The sequence below is a fragment of the Macaca mulatta genome, chromosome X (genome assembly GCF_049350105.2).
Source record: "Macaca mulatta isolate MMU2019108-1 chromosome X, T2T-MMU8v2.0, whole genome shotgun sequence".
Taxonomy (NCBI): domain Eukaryota; kingdom Metazoa; phylum Chordata; class Mammalia; order Primates; family Cercopithecidae; genus Macaca; species Macaca mulatta.
In genome coordinates, this window is record NC_133426.1 from 107,572,836 (window position 1) to 107,588,583 (window position 15,748).

Sequence of the window (15,748 nt, forward strand, 5' to 3'; positions counted from 1 at the left end):
CGTAGCATTTACAAAAGCATGGAGAAAGAGGGCTTTCTAGGCAAAGTGCGTAGCATTTACAAAAGCATGGAGGCATAAAGCAACGTGGTATAAGCAAGTAGTACAATGATGCTGCTTGGTTTAAATTGTAAGGGAGGCCGGGCGCGGTGGCTCACGCCTGTAATCCCAGCACTTTGGGAGGCCAAGGCGGGCGGATCACGAGGTCAGGAGATCGAGACCATCCTGGCTAACACGGTGAAACCCCGTCTCTACTAAAAATACAAAAAATTAGCCAAGCGTGGTGGTGCGCACCTGTAGTCCCAGCTACTCGGAGGCTGGGACAGGAGAATGATGTGAACCGGGGAGGTGGAGTTTGCAGTGAGCCGAGATTGCACCACTGCACTCCAGCCTAGGTGACAAAGCAAGACTCCGTCTCAAAAAAAAAAAAAAAAAAAAAATTGTAAGGGAGAATGCGGAAGAGCCAGGTGGGGAATCACATCACATGTGGCTGGCGGGTGCTCCATATGCTATGCTCAAAAACATGGCTAATTAGCCTTTGACAACAGAAATCATTGAAGAGTTTTAGGTAAGGCAAGGACTTGTTAGGGCACACTGACAATTTTGCAGAATATGGATTTGAGGAGGCTGTGGCATAAATCCAGGGGAAAGATAACAAGAGCCAAGAGTAGATGGCAGTGGCACTAGAGATGGAAAGGAGCATATTAAAGACAACACAGAGAGAAAATCTGCAGGACGTGTGAATGTTCTGTAACACAAGTACGGCCTCTTCTACTAGGACTTGGAGTTCTGATGTGCTAGATTTCTAATTAACGACAGTATAGCATAGAATTGTGCTTAAAAGCACTGGATCTGAGCTGCCTGGGTTTAAATCGCAGCTTTGCTTTTTCCCTGAGTTAACTTTGGACAAGTTATTTAACCTCCGTGAGTCTGTTTCCCCATTTGTAAAAATGAGGATTAATAATAAGAGCTCCTGCCTAAGGCTGTGAGGATTCAAGCATGCATCATGAGTAAAAGGAATAGCATAGTGCCTGGCCTAGAGTAAGCACCCAATATTGGTAGCTGTTTAGTTTTAATTATTATTAACCATATGCTTTGGAAAATATATGAGCATATGGCAGTTTTGACATCTTTCTATGAAATTTGAGAAATCTAATCAGTATTCTTGCCTAGATGGAAGGTCACCGTACCTCTCTGTATGGAGGGAGGCTGACAAGCATAAATATGAAGCAAATGTTAGTAATTAGATATGATCAGTTTAAAGGATATTTATTTATATACTGTTCCAGACAAGATTTAAAGTGACTTACAAAGATGCATAAAACATCAAAAAATAGCATACATTTTAAAATAGGATATAAAAGAAGAAAAATAGGAGTGGAGACAAACTGGTAGAGTCAGTATCAAGGCTCCAAAACCAAAGGGCAACTAAGGCTTCCTAGGAGTCAGCTGGGGTCCAGACCCCCACCTGTCCATCCATGGGGCACATCTATGCCTCACATAAAATCCCCTAGGGCCTGCTGAGTCCATTCTCAAACGCTGTATGGAAGCAAAGCTGTATTTTTCCCTAACAATGAGAAATTTACAATCAGCTCTTAATTTTACAAAATTCTGATTTTGCACTAAGGTTGTGGCTCCCTACAATCCTTTTCAAAATAGATTCTACAAAAGTAGAGTTTGCAGGTGCTGAGGCATTTTGTGCTTTTCACTTTTTTTTTTTTTTTTTTTTTTTTTTTTTTTGGGAGATGGAGTCTCACTCTGTTGCCCAGGCTGGAGTTAGGTGGTGACATCTCAGCTCACCTCAACCTCCGCCTCCTGGGTTCAAGGGATTCTCCTGCCTCAGCCCCCCCAGTAGCTGGGATTACAGACGTATTCCATCACACCTGGCTAATTTTTGTATTTTTAGTAGAGATGCGGTTTCACCATGTTGGCCAGGCTGGTCTCAAAAGCCTGACCTTGTGATCTGCTCACCTCGGCCTCCCAACATGCTGGGATTACAGGCATCAGCCATCTCATCTGGCTGGTTTTCACTCCTTTTACGATATCCACCAACTGATGAAGATGATGACAATAATAGTTAACACTTCTATAATGTATTATTTACGATGCACTTTTCTAAGCACTTTAGTCCTCACAATCACACTATGAAGTAGGTACTAAATTATTATGTCTACTTTACAAATGAGGAAAGTGAGGCACAGATTGAGCAAATAACTTGCTCAAGGTCACATGCCCTGTGACAGTCTGGTTTTTGGACGCAGGCCATCTGGTTCCACAGTCCAAGCTCTTAACCGCTATACTATATTATACTGTCTCTTCATATTCTGGCAATATTGCTCTATATAGTGATTTTTGGAAAAGGGGACATCAGCCTCAGGAACTTGAGGTGGGGTTTCTAAAAGTCTTCAGCTAATAACAAACATAATGTTTGACAGGCCCTGAGTCTGGCTTACTTTCCCAGACCCCTGACCTTGTCCTGCAATATGTGAAACAGGCCAGAGCAACTCTAGCTCAAAGCAACATTATACACAAGAAAATAACTCATTCCCCTCATCCGGGACATCCCTCCTAAAAGATGGCAGGTGCATAATGGTGGGGCAGGGGGTGGGAGTGGGCAGCAGGGTGGAAGAAGGCAGTGGTAGTAACTAAAATACCTTTTTTGTTAGCTCTTAGAATCATATGTGGGGACAATTTCCTCCAGATGGAATTCACATAGCTACCTTTCAATGCCAACAAATTCTGTTCATAAATGGTTTGTAGAAATTCCCACTTAAAATAATATATAACACTCTAAAACAAGTCCCAGAAGGAAGTCATATATCTTAATACTATATATTCACTTCTCCTGCAGAATGGTTGTTTTGGATATGTGGAAATGTGGTCTTTCATGATTTCACACATTTTTTCCCTTGCTCCTCAGCAACTTTAGAAGATGCCTTAAACCCACCACCAATCCTAGATGGCAGATTTCCATAAATGTGGTACATAGAAGTAAATCTAAAATATTATAAAAACAAGACCATGTGTCCAAACACCCTACTTGGCAACAGGGAAAATACATATATTAAAGCAAATCCCATTTAGCTTTCCGGCTTTCAAAATCTACATTTGAAGCTTCCTCTAACATGAGCCAGACACAAGAGCCTCATAAGGTTGACGGGTGTAGGATGGCCAGTTTACCCTCTTCTCTGACAAACGCCCCTTCCTTGACACCCCATTTTTTAGATTTTTTTAAAAATCTAAAATCCCCAACTAAAAGAATGGACTGTTTTAAAATCTAGGTCATTTATATGTATAAAACATTTTTAAGTCCAGTGAGAGCTGACACATTGTTATTTTTCAATAAGCCTCATCACCTCCCACGCAGAACACTATTATCTTTCCTTAGTCAACAAGCTTTGATAATGCAGCACCCCCACAGGGAAGACCCTCTTCTCCTGCCAGGATCACAGATGGTGGGGATTTCTAAACTAAACTCTAGCTGGCATCTGATTATTTCTTGCAGACCATGTCACCTAAAAATTACCCACACAGTCCCCTTAAATGTGAAATCATCATGGTTCATGACTAATCCAACCCATGCTCACACATAACTGTGATTTCATGCATTAGGTTTCTTTTTAATTTTAGGGATGCTGTGATCTGGCTATGGCCACAGAAACCTTAAAACAATAAAAAATAACCTGTAGTTGAATTTAAATTATACTGCATATGTGGCAGGTAATTTTAAAGTGTTACTTGAGGCCTATAAGATGCCAAATAAATGCTAATTTCTTTCAAATAAAATATTAATAAATATATACACGAACATATGTACATTAAAAGGTAGGTATAAATTGGAGAACAATATAAAAATAAATGTAAAATATTAACTTATTACAAGCCCTCTTTCCCTCCTAAACTGCTTAACCATAATTACTTTACACATTACATCAAATCCCTAGAGCAAGATTAGTACATGCATTATCAACATCTGGTCTACAGCTAGAAGCAATATCCTAATATTTTAAAGAAATAAAGTATAAAAAATTAAAACCAATAAAATGTTCAAATTAGATTTGTATATATTTATTTTCAATATTGACATAGTAAGTAAAAACACCTTAAAAAGTTGTAAGGGGACAAGAGGTACGAGTTTTCATAATTCAGTTAGTATAACTTGAGTTAAAGCAAGATATTCAAAATGCCTAGATGGACCTTCTTAGCCCTATATATGTAAATATTTGATCCTAATATTATCATTAGTTACAAATAGAGCTACACATACCGGAATCAGCACATCAATAAGGATGTTCTTTTAGTTTATAAAAATAATCTTCCCCACTAGATTGTAAGCTGTATGAGAGAAGGGACTTTGTTTTGTTCATCTCTGTACCTTTGGTGCCTAGAGCACTGCCTGGATCATAATATGCACAAAATAAATATTTGTTGAATGAATGAGCTGGCATCAAGAATACCATATATCATATTCAGCCACACCCAAGAGCTTATCATCTAGGACTCTTCCACCTTTGATATAATTGATTCAACACCCCCTCTCTGACCACAACCTGCTGTGCTTCTAGCCTATTCAGTCGATGAGCCCCCCAACTAGCCCCATTCCTATTCTCAGATTTCTTGGGTGGGGGCAGTCTTCCATAGACCCTTCTGCTTTCACCTTGTCAGCTCCTTCCCACCTTTACTTCCTTTCCTAGACAATTTAAATTTTATTGTTTCTTTCTCCTTTTTTTTTTTTCCTGAGACTTCTCTGTCGCCCTGGCTGGAGTGCAGTGGTGTGATCTCAGCTCACTGCAACCACTGCCTCCTGGGTTCAAGCGATTCTCCTGCCTCAGCCTCCTGAGTAGCTGGGATTACAGGTGTGTGCCACCACGCCCAGTTAATTTTTGTATTTTTAGTAGAGATGGGGTTTCACCATGTTGGCCAGGCTGGTCTCGAACTCCTGACCTCAGGTGATCCACCCGCCTCAGCCTCCCAAAGTGCTGGGATTACTGGTGTGAGCCACCACACCCAGCCAATTCTATTGTTTCAACTGCACTCTTGTCAATATCCTCAATAATGCATAATTTCACTGCAAATATCTGATTTAAAAAAACTATAGCTCTTCTAAGCCCAACTGTTATACTTTATGCATGTACAAGGACTCCTGAGATCTACTGGAGAAAAACGAAAATCACACTCTGGTAGATTATTATCCATATGAATTATTGGTCACCAAGTTCACCTTAACCCTGCCTGGCACTACAACTATGCTTCCCTAGGCTGCTCTCCTGTTCTCCACAATAACTATTTCAAACCTTCTTCAAACACCACAAATATCTAACTGAAACCTTGTCCCATCTTAACCCCTGCTCTAAGAGGTTGGCCTTAACTATTATATCATAGAGAAATAGAAATACCATCAGACAAGTTCCTGCTGCCAAATCTATGAACCTACTTTCATCTATGCCTATTGAGCATAATCCTCTCTCTCAATCTGGATCCCCTCCCATCTGGCATAAGGACTCTGCCCTCCAGGGATTTTGCTCTATTAATTATTCCCTCCTTCCCACCAGCCTTTAAAGAAACTCAAGTCCCTCCTAAATAAATAACAGGTCCTTGATCTCAACTCTTTGCTTGCTACTACCCTTTCTCTGCTCTTCAAAGCCAGACAGATTTCTCTAAGGAATTGTACATAATCACTGCCTCCACTTCCTCATTTCCCCAGTCATTTCTCAACCCACCATAGTTTAGCTTTCTGCCTCACAGTTCTCTGAAATTGCTCTAAGGTCACCAAGAACTTCCTAAATCCAACAGATAGTTCTTGGTCTTCCTAGATTTCTCTGGATCTTTAGTACCACTGACCATATTTTTAACACAGCCATTTCATTTTGAGAAACTTATTCTACTGATATTCAAGTAAATTCACAAATATATATTGTGAGGATGCTCAGTATTTGAAACAGCAAAAAAAATTAAAGAACATAAACATCCACCAATAGGAAACTGACTAGTTATGGTACACACATATTAGGGAATATCATGCCTTTGTTAAAAAGAAGGAGGTACTGTAGTTCTATTTATACTGACACTGAAAGCATATTAGGTTAAAAAATTGCAAATCATATATATTATGATTCCAATTTTATTTGTTTACATTTTAGACAGATTAGATCATGGATGAATGGAAAAATGTCTAGAAAGAAATACAATCTTAACATTGTTAGCTCTGTAGAGTGGGATAAGCAGGAACAGAAGATTTATATGTTATCTTTTATTGGGTCAAGTAATAAAAATGTAGTCCCATCCCTAAGCACAGCAACACTTCAAGGTAAGAAAAAAATTTCACAGGAGATCAAAAGGGAACGGCCGTAGAGACTAGGGGAAAATATTTTAAGGTCGCCAGGGCTAAGAGAGAAAGGAGAGAAGTGTATCTAATGGTTTCAAACATGGAATGAGAGATCTATTAAAAACAAGAAGAGGTAAGTATCCAATAGACAGAGAGCGTGAACAGATAATTCTTAAAGGGGAAAAATCAGATGTCCAATAGATATCAAAAAGAAAAAGTTTCACTCTTACTGGCAATAAAGATTTTTGTATGTTTGCTTATTGATTCAGCAAAATTTTAGAAAGACAATTTTCAGTTTTTAAAAAGGATTTAAGAGATATTCTCATATTTTGCTGGCAAATGTAAATTAGGAAGACCTGTTAAAAAGCAATGTGACAATTTGATTTCTAAAAAAACTGAACTTCACAGAACTTATCACAATTGTAATTTAAAAACTATGTGATACAATATTTAATACACACTTCCCCTGCCGAAACAAGTTCCAGGAGAAAAATGGCCATTGTCTACCTTCTTCTCAGCCATACCTCAAGCATCTAGCTGGGTTGATGGATGGATAGATGGATAAATCTACATTGTAGGATCCTGGCTGTAGGCTCTCAGTTGGTACAATGTAAATCCTCAGTAAATCAACACAGAGCATGGCACATCGTAGGCCCTCAGTAAATCAAATCATGCTTTCTGATGAGTTTAAAGATACTGGTACTAATGGTATTCTGATGCCTGAATTGATAGAGCTACAAACAAGAAGCAGTGTAGATGCCATGGAAATTTTCTACTTCTTAAAAATTATTCAAGTTCAAGTTAGGTTTAGATACTCACAGATATGAATATGAAAGCCACAGTGGTCCATCATTTCAACTATTCTTCTGCCAGGGCCATCCAATCTCCAGCCCTCTCCCTATTTCTGTCACAGCCACCCAGAAAAAATCCCTCATACTAGATTGTCCACACTGTGTTCCTGGTCTGATGAGTGCTGCCGGAGAGAATGGATACAGGGTTCTGCGACTTCGGGTGGAGACAAATTCAAGTTACCCAAGCCATTTTAAAATTTTTTTCCACTTTTATGGAGGTATGCTTGACAAAAATTGTACATATTTATGGTGTACAGCATATTTTGAAATACATATACATAACCTGGATGATATGCCGCTAAAGAACTCCTCTTTTCATCTCTCTCAAATGTTATTCCAACCCTTCACCGTTCTTCCCCTCTTTACTCTCTTGTTGGGGGCGCAGGAGCTCTCTCAAAATCCTGCCCCTCTACAGCTCCCTCCTTCTCCATAGTTTTTACCAAGAGGATTAGTGAATCCTCTTGTCTCAATGGAAGAGCCACCACTCTTTCTCTAAGGCTAGCCTTTTCCCCCGCTTTCACTCTGGCACTCCCACCCTCTGACTTTCTCAGGGACCTTGCATCATCAAGCTGTATGCCATCTGCACATAAATGGGCTCATCTCTCTCTTACATTGAAAGTAAAACAAAATTAAATAAAACAGCCTTTTTATCCCCTGTGCCTTACCATCTATAAGGGACACTCTCTCCTTCCCATCATAGCCACGCTTCTTCAATGTATATACTACATTTTTTTAATAATATAAATTTATGGGGTATACATGCAATTTTGTTACATATGCAGTGGTAAGTCAGAGATTTCAGGGTATCTATAACCTGAATAACATACATTGTACCCATTAAGACATTTCTCATCATCTACCCTTCTCCCACCACTCACCCTTCTGAGTCTCCACTGTCTATCACCCCACTCTCCATGTCCATGTGTATCTACCACATTTTTATCAGTCCTTCTCAGTCCTCACTGCCCAACCCTCTACAATCTGCCTTCTCTCCTGCTGTACTGATGTTGTCATTGGCCTCCTAATTGCCAAATCTAATGAACATGTTTTTTAAATGTTTTATAGTGGGTTTTATCTGATTACGAGAGGGGTACGCATCATGAACAAAGTTATGACATATGACAGACTAGAGAGAAAAAAACTTGCACTATATAACAGGCAATGGGTAAATATAACTAATAAATATAGTGTTCTTACAAACAAATCAAATATATAACCGAAAAGATAAATGTGCAAAGGATATAAAGGAGCAAGTCTCGGAAAAATACCAATAGCTAACACAAATGAAAAGATGCTCAGCCGCACTAGTGATCAGAGAAATGCCAAGTTAAATCAGTTAGATACTATTTTTCACCTATCAGATTGGAAAATATTAAAAGTGTCATCCATCCTCAGCAAGGGCAGGAGGAAAACCACTCGCAATAGTCAAAGGGTAAACCCTCTTGGATGTCACTCTGGTGATGCCTACTTAAATTGTTTAATATATATATCCTTTGACCTAACAATTCTATTAGAAAGCTACCCCACAAAAATACTTGCATATATATATCCTTGAGCATTATACAAGGATGTTTGTGGCAGACTTGTGGTGGCTTGGGCTATGGTGATAGGCAGAGGAGATGGAGACGTGTGGCAGAATACATGACACAGTCTGAAGATCAGGTCAGCAGGACTCCCTCATGAATTAAATTGGGTGGAGGGCAGTGAGAGAAAAAGAAGAATCAAGGGTGATCTTAGGTTCTTGGTTTGAGCAACTGAATGGATGATGGTGACATTTTACTGAGACAGGGAGTGCTGAGGGAAGAGGGTGGGAATACAAGGGCAATCAGGAGTGCCATCTGGCCACGTTACATTTGAGAGGTCTATCTGATAGACAAGGAGAGATGTCGAATAGGTCATTGGATATATGAGGCTGCAGCTTAGAAGAAAGGCCTGGGTCACAAACATAAATTTGGGAGTGACGAGTAGCTAGACAGATGTTCTTCAAAGCCATGCAGCTTGGAAGAGAGCCTCTCTGAAGATTTTAAATGGAGAAAAGTCCAGGGACTGAAACCTGGGTCACTGCATTGTTCAAAGGCAGGGGAGACAAATTTAGTAGAAAAAGAAGCTGGTCAGTTTTTTGTACAAATTTGAGTTTCAAATAAGTTAACATATATTAAATGATGAGAATCACATATTTACCACCTTATGAAGGGCTCAACTCTTTCCAAGTCTGTCTTCTAAGACATTCTGGCCTCTTCCTTTCTGAACATTTCAAAACACTTTTAAACAGAATAGCACTTTTTTCTTTTATGTTACACAGTGGTTTCTTCATACTGCACAATCGTCCTGGTAGAAAACTAGTTAAATACACAAACAGCACTCAGCTATGGCTTTTCCATAAAGTTCCATAATCCAATAACCACCTCATACCTAAAAGGCTATGGGTAACTTGAAACCAGAAGCCTAATTTGTGCCATCCGTTATTCTTTTGAGCTGTTCGCTTCCCCATTGCACAGTAACTTTCTCCAGGCTCTTACTGATCTTGCAAAAAGACTGAAAGGCCTCAAGACATCTGACAATCCACACCCCTTCCTCCCAGTGCGGCCCCGTTTCTACCAACAAGAAGCACAACATTTTTACATTTCCACTTTTAAACTTTAGAGATTTCCATCCAGAGACCCATACTTTTAAAAAATAAGAGAGGCCAGGCGTGGTGGCTCACGCCTGTAATCCGAGCACTTTGGGAGGCCGAGGCGGGTGGATCACGAGGTCAGGAGATCAAGACCATCCTGGCTAACACGGTGAAACCCCGTCTCCACTAAAAATACAAGAAAAATTAGCCGGGCGTGGTGGCGAGCGCCTGTAGTCCCAGCTACTCAGGAGGCTGAGGCAGGAGAATGGCGGGAACCCGGGAGGCGGAGCTTGCAGTGAGCCGAGATCACGCCACTGTACTCCCTCCAGCCCGGGCGACAGAGCAAGACTCCATCTCAAAAAAAAAAAAAAAAAAAAAAAAAAAAAAAAAAAAAAAAAAAACCAAAAGTAAGAGAGAGGAAGTACTTCCAACTAGGTCAAAGTTGGCATCAGTAATGCAGTCTCAAAGCAAAAATCAGCAGAAGTAAAGCTGAATTTTGGGCCTGGGGCAAACTTACACCTGTAGGGTGACAAACTGGGTAGGCTTAGTTTCAGGTCCAGGAGTGCCTAACTCCAAGACTGCCAAATTCCTAGAGTGGTAATGCCATTCATTCATTAACAAATATTAGTATGCATCTATGATGTACCAAGGACTGTTCTGGGTCCAAAAGTCTACCGGTGAATACAACAGACAGCAATCCCTGCCCACAGGGTGTTTATGTTATGGTGGGTGAGGGAGTGGCAGGGCAGACAATAAGCGAGAAAAATGTAATAAGGTAGGGAAAGGGCATATGGAACGTTCAGAGAAGGGATTACACGTTTAAATAGGGTGATCAGGGCAAACTTGTAGCCGTGGTATTTCAAGCGCCTCAGGAAGGTGTCTTCTGTACTCTCAACCCCACCATCACTACACCTCAGCACCTTGAAGGAATGGCATGGTACATCCGGTTACTGGCACAAATATTTGCCAATATCTTATATTTAAGACAAAGGGAGCTCCAAGATCCAGACCTTGCCCTTAGAGAACTTACAGCCTTCCAGGTGGAAAAACAACTAAGCAGTGTTAAGGGCTGTACTGAGGTGTAAACAAAGTGCTTTAGGACACAGGATAACTGGCAATTCTGCTTGGGGGAAGAAGTATGTGTTCAGTAAGGCCGTTCCAAAGAAGGTGACTTTAGAACTCAATCTTGAGGGATGGATAGGAATTAATGTCAGGGGAATGGGCATGGGGGAGGAAAGTTAGCTTTTTAGGAAGAAAAAAAGGAACAGTTTGAGCAAGGTCCCAGAGCTGGGAATAGGGAGGACATTTTCTTCCTATCCCTGCCTGTGGTACTCCATCCATCCCATGACAAAACTAGCACACGATCACCCTCAAGCTCTCTGGTATGGCTGTCAGGAAATCCCTATCACTTATTTCTCCCCTAGCCAGCAGGAGAGGAAGAAATTGAGTCAGGCGCACATCCCTGGAATCCAGGGTTACCCTCCTCTAACTTCAAGACAATTACCACAGAGCTGAGAACCCGGGAGATTTCACTCATCTAGGTACACTCAGGGATGTGTACTTATAGTGGTAATGTGGCAACTGGCCCATGTCAGAAATGAAGTGGGTAAGACATCAGTAAGGTAAGTAGTCCATAGTCTCGGCAGTGAATCTAAGGGGGAATCAAGGAGCAAAACATATACTTGGAAGGAAATTTTTTAATCACTTAGTCCTCATTCATGAGCTATTCAGTGCTCCCAACATCCAAGACAATAGAGGTGGTGTGACAGGATAGGAACACAAGCTCTGCCTCCGAGATTGTGAGGGCAAGGCACTTACCCTCTAAGTCTCTTTTTCATCATAATATGGTTATAACTGTAGCACCTATTGTATAGAGTTACTGGGAGGATTGCATTTTTATGTAAAGAACTTATCACAGTGTCTGGCTCAATGGAGCCTAACAACCAGAGCCTAACAAGCTCAGAGAGCCGGAATGCTACATATACTCACAGATCAGTTACCCCAGAACAGGCCTCCGAGCTCCATTTCACTGCTCTGACCAAGAGTGAGACACCTGAAATCGTGTTAGCAGAAATGTTCATCCCCTGCCCAGACAGAGCCTCACAAGCCAAGTTGGTGTGCTTTTCTACTAGGGTGCTAAAAACCAAACCACCAAAAATGCGGAAAACTTCATCAAGGCCACATCTCTGCATTGAGCATTGTTCCCACAGCGACAAAAGTCTTAAGTCATTAATACCGCAATATTAATAGATTTATGAGAGGTGGGGGTGGGGAGCTTAAAGAGCAGAAAAGAAGCCAGTTAAATATAGGAGGTCCAGGATGTACAGAAGACTCATTTTTTGCCACAAATATACAAGGTCTAGGGTCAACCCTGCCAAGAGCAGTACTCTGGAATTTTACGTCCTCTAGTCCTGAAGAAGAAGGGTACTGGGGGAAGAAAAGCTTGGTTAATTAGAAACTCACCACTTTTCAAGCCACCAGAATTCTAACCAAATGATTTCACCACCCCAAATCCCATCTCAATGTTAAGGGTTGGAGGAACACCTTTTTCTGCCCCATTACAAACCATCACAGGAGACAGAAGCATTCTGTGCCCCTTCTGAGATCTCGGGGACCCTCCTCCAGTACCAGGTCTCTCACAGCCTGCTTGAAGAGCGGCAAGATAAACAGCTCCACAGCACGTAGCCAGGTCCCCAGCCCCAAGCGCAGAGGGAGCCCACTGAGGCAGGACTCCGGCCGACCAGCCTCCAGCCTTTACCTGTGGCTGACTGGCCAACGCCAGAGAAGCCGACGCCGAGATGTCGGAGGTCCGAAGAGAGTGCGGGTTAGCGACCCCGCTCGACGGCCAAGCGCTGCGAGAGAAACCCACGAAAAGGTGACTGCACGCCTTGGAGGGCGCAGTTCCCGCTAGGAGCTCGGCCCCGCCCCCGCCCCCAGGGCCAGCTCTCGGGAGGGGCACCAGCTCGGGCTGGCGGGAAAAGCCCGGGCACTCCGCGCGAGGGGAGCCGGAGAGGAGAGGGGAGGCGGCTCCCAGAGGGGCACAGCCCGCATTAGTGCTAGGTGGGTCAGGGAAGGGGCCAGAAGAAGCCCTAGAGAAAGAAAAGTGGCCGGGAGGGACCGCCCAAGCAGACGGGAGTCCAAGCCTGGGGGGTGCGGTCGGGAGAGGCGGACGGGGAGAGGGAAGACGAGGTCAGCTAGGGAGAAGGAAAAACTAGGGGAGCAGAGAGCAGGTAGGGAAGACGCACGACCCCGATATGGGGGTGGGGGCGCTTCAGCAGCGAAAAGGAGCTGGGGGTCCAGAAGGAGCCCCCAACCGAGGGCGAGGGGGCGGCCGCTGGCTGCTGACCTACCTGTCACCTGCAACAGGTGCCTCCAGAGAGCTAGACGTCCCAGTGCCGGTTTCGAGGGAGGGTCTCTGGCTCCGGGAAGATCGCCACCCAGCTCCGGCGGCCGGCCCTTCTCACCCTCCCGGGAGGCGGAAAAAGCTGCAACTTTCCCTGGAGCTGGGAGGAGCTGGACTCTTAAAGGGGCCGCACAGCGCCCCGGGCTCCTTAGTAGGGGGCCGCTCAGCCCGAAAGGGAGCTCTGGGACCCAAAGCCTTGAGACACAAGAGGAATGAATGTCCTTCCAGGTTAGGAGTGGGAGCCTAGGGACCGAGGATAGGGGTCTAACACTAGACGTGCCTCCCCACCCCCTTACTTCCATCTGTTGGTCGTTCCCTTAGATGGTGAAATCACCTGCCCCTTTCATTCTGCTGAGTCAAAAGTTGTCAAATTGTCTCACACTTCTAAGGAGATAAAAGAATATGAACTATCTAATTTGGGTAAGTAAAATATGATACCATTCTGATCCTTTAACTTATGGCCTTTTATGGCAAATTGTCTGTCTAAAATAGAAACGTTTTGGGCAAAGGAGTAGACTAAATTCACACATACACACTCAAGAACACAACTGGTTAAAATATTCAACTCACTAGTAATCAAAGAAAAGCAAATTAGAACAATAATGAGATTATTTGGCAAAGAGTTTTGTTTTTTATTTTTTAAATAACACTTAATGATGACAAAGTAGCCACCAAACAAGCTCTCATAATTGCTGATAGGAGCATATGTTGGTTAAAAACCCTTTTAGAAAGCATGTGAGCAGTATATATCAATAGACTTTAAAATGTTTATACCTCCCCAGTAATTGCAGATTCCCCTCCCTCTCTTTCCCATCCCTCTCCCCCTCATTTCACATCAGCAATTAAACATGCTCAAGTATCTACCATCTTAAAACAATATCCTCCCTACACAGGAGGTCCCTCTTCAGGTCCTCTTTATGGGCAAATGTATTGAAAACATACTTTACAGGTGAAATTGCAATTTTTATTCCCTTACGTCTCATTCATTTCTCAGCTCTCAGCAGTCTGGCTTCCTTCCCCCACTGAAACTTCTCAATGAGATAAAAAACCAATGACCCTCAGTGTCGATAAATCCACAAATAAGTAAGGTATTTTTGGTCCTTATTTTGCTTGACTTCTCCCCTACATTTAACACTGTTAACCATTTCCTCCTCCTTGAAATGTTCTATGGCATCTATGACATTATACTCTTGCTTTTCCTCCTACTCCTTTGCCCTCTCCTCAGTGACCTTTGTAGGCCACTCTTCTGCTATCTGACCTCTGAAAGTCAGACATTCTCAGGGCTAGGATACATATACTCCCTCCCCCAAATAATCTTTTTCACTCACTTGGCTTTAATTATCGTATATATGGTCACAACTCTAATTCTATAACTCTACCCAGACCGCTTTATTGAGTTCTGTTTTCTTGACATCTCCACTTGAATGTCTTGCAGACACCTCAAATTCAACACATCCAAAGTTAAACCTATCATCTTTTCTCTTAAATTTGTTCCTCCTCCAGTATTTCCTATATCAGTAGATGGCAACATGCCACTCAAGGCAATGGATTCACCAGTCTAGATGCCATTAAGAAAATTCATGATTCATCGGAGAAGGGCAAAATATCAGCATTAACGGGAGTTTGGAAGAAGTTAATTCCAACCCTCATGGATGACTTGAAGAATTCAAGACTTCAGTGGAGGAAGTCACTACACATGTAGTAGAAATAGCAAGAGAACTAGAATTAGAAGTGGAACCCAGAGGCCGGGCGCAGTGGCTCACGCCTGTAATCCCAGCACTTTGGGAGGCTGAGGCGGGCGGATCATGAGGTCAGGAGATCGAAACTATCCTGGCTAACATGGTGAAATCCAGTCTCTACTAAAACTCCAAAAAAATTAGCCGGGCGTGGTGGTGGGCACCTGTAGTCCCAGCTACTCAGGTGGCTGAGGCAGGAGAATGGCATGAACCCGGGAGGCAGAGCTTGCAGTGAGCTGATATTGCGCCACTGCACTCCAGCCTGGGCGAGAGAGTGAGACTCCATCTCAAAAAAAAAAAAAAAAAAAAAAAAAAAAAGTGGAACCCAGAGATGTGACTGAATTGCTGCAATCTCATGATAAAACTTGACTGACCAAGGAGTTGCTTCCTGTGTGAACAAATAAAGTGATTTCTTGAGATGGAATCTACTCCTGGTGAAGATGATGTGAACACTGTTGAAACAACAACAAAGGATTTAGAGGCGGGGCGCGGTGGCTCACGCCTGTAATCCTAGCACTTTGGGAGGCCGAGGCGGGCAGATCACGAGGTCAGGAGATAGAGACCACCCTGGCTAACACGGTGAAACCCCATCTCTACTAAAAATACAAAAAATTAGCCGAGCATGGTGGTGGGTGCCTGTAGTCCCAGCTACTCGGGAGGCTGAGGCAGGAAAATGGCATGAATCCAGGAGGCTGAGCTTGCAGTAAGCCAAGATCGCGTCACTGCACTCCAGCCTGTGTGACAGAGTGAGACTCTGTCTCCAAAAAAAAAAAAGGATTTAGAATGTGACATAAACTTAGTTGATAAAGCAGTGGCAGGGTT

At 42.7% G+C, this 15,748-nt stretch overlaps 1 protein-coding gene across 10 annotated transcripts in view; it reads right to left on the reverse strand.

The window, feature by feature from the left end:
- The window catches only part of SYTL4 (synaptotagmin like 4), a 55,749-nt gene extending 42,495 nt beyond the window's left edge, over positions 1–13,254 (reverse strand). For 6 of the 10 annotated variants that reach the window (XM_077989171.1, XM_028842251.2, XM_077989167.1 and 3 more), the window contains exon 1: positions 13,138–13,254. The gene's annotated coding sequence lies outside the window, so the exon portion shown is untranslated. Of the gene's footprint in view, positions 1–12,545; positions 12,640–13,137 lie in introns of all 10 variants that reach the window. The other 4 variants (XM_077989172.1, XM_015127794.3, XM_077989166.1 and 1 more) reach the window with 1 other exon arrangement.
- Positions 13,255–15,748: the final 2,494 nt, after the last annotated feature.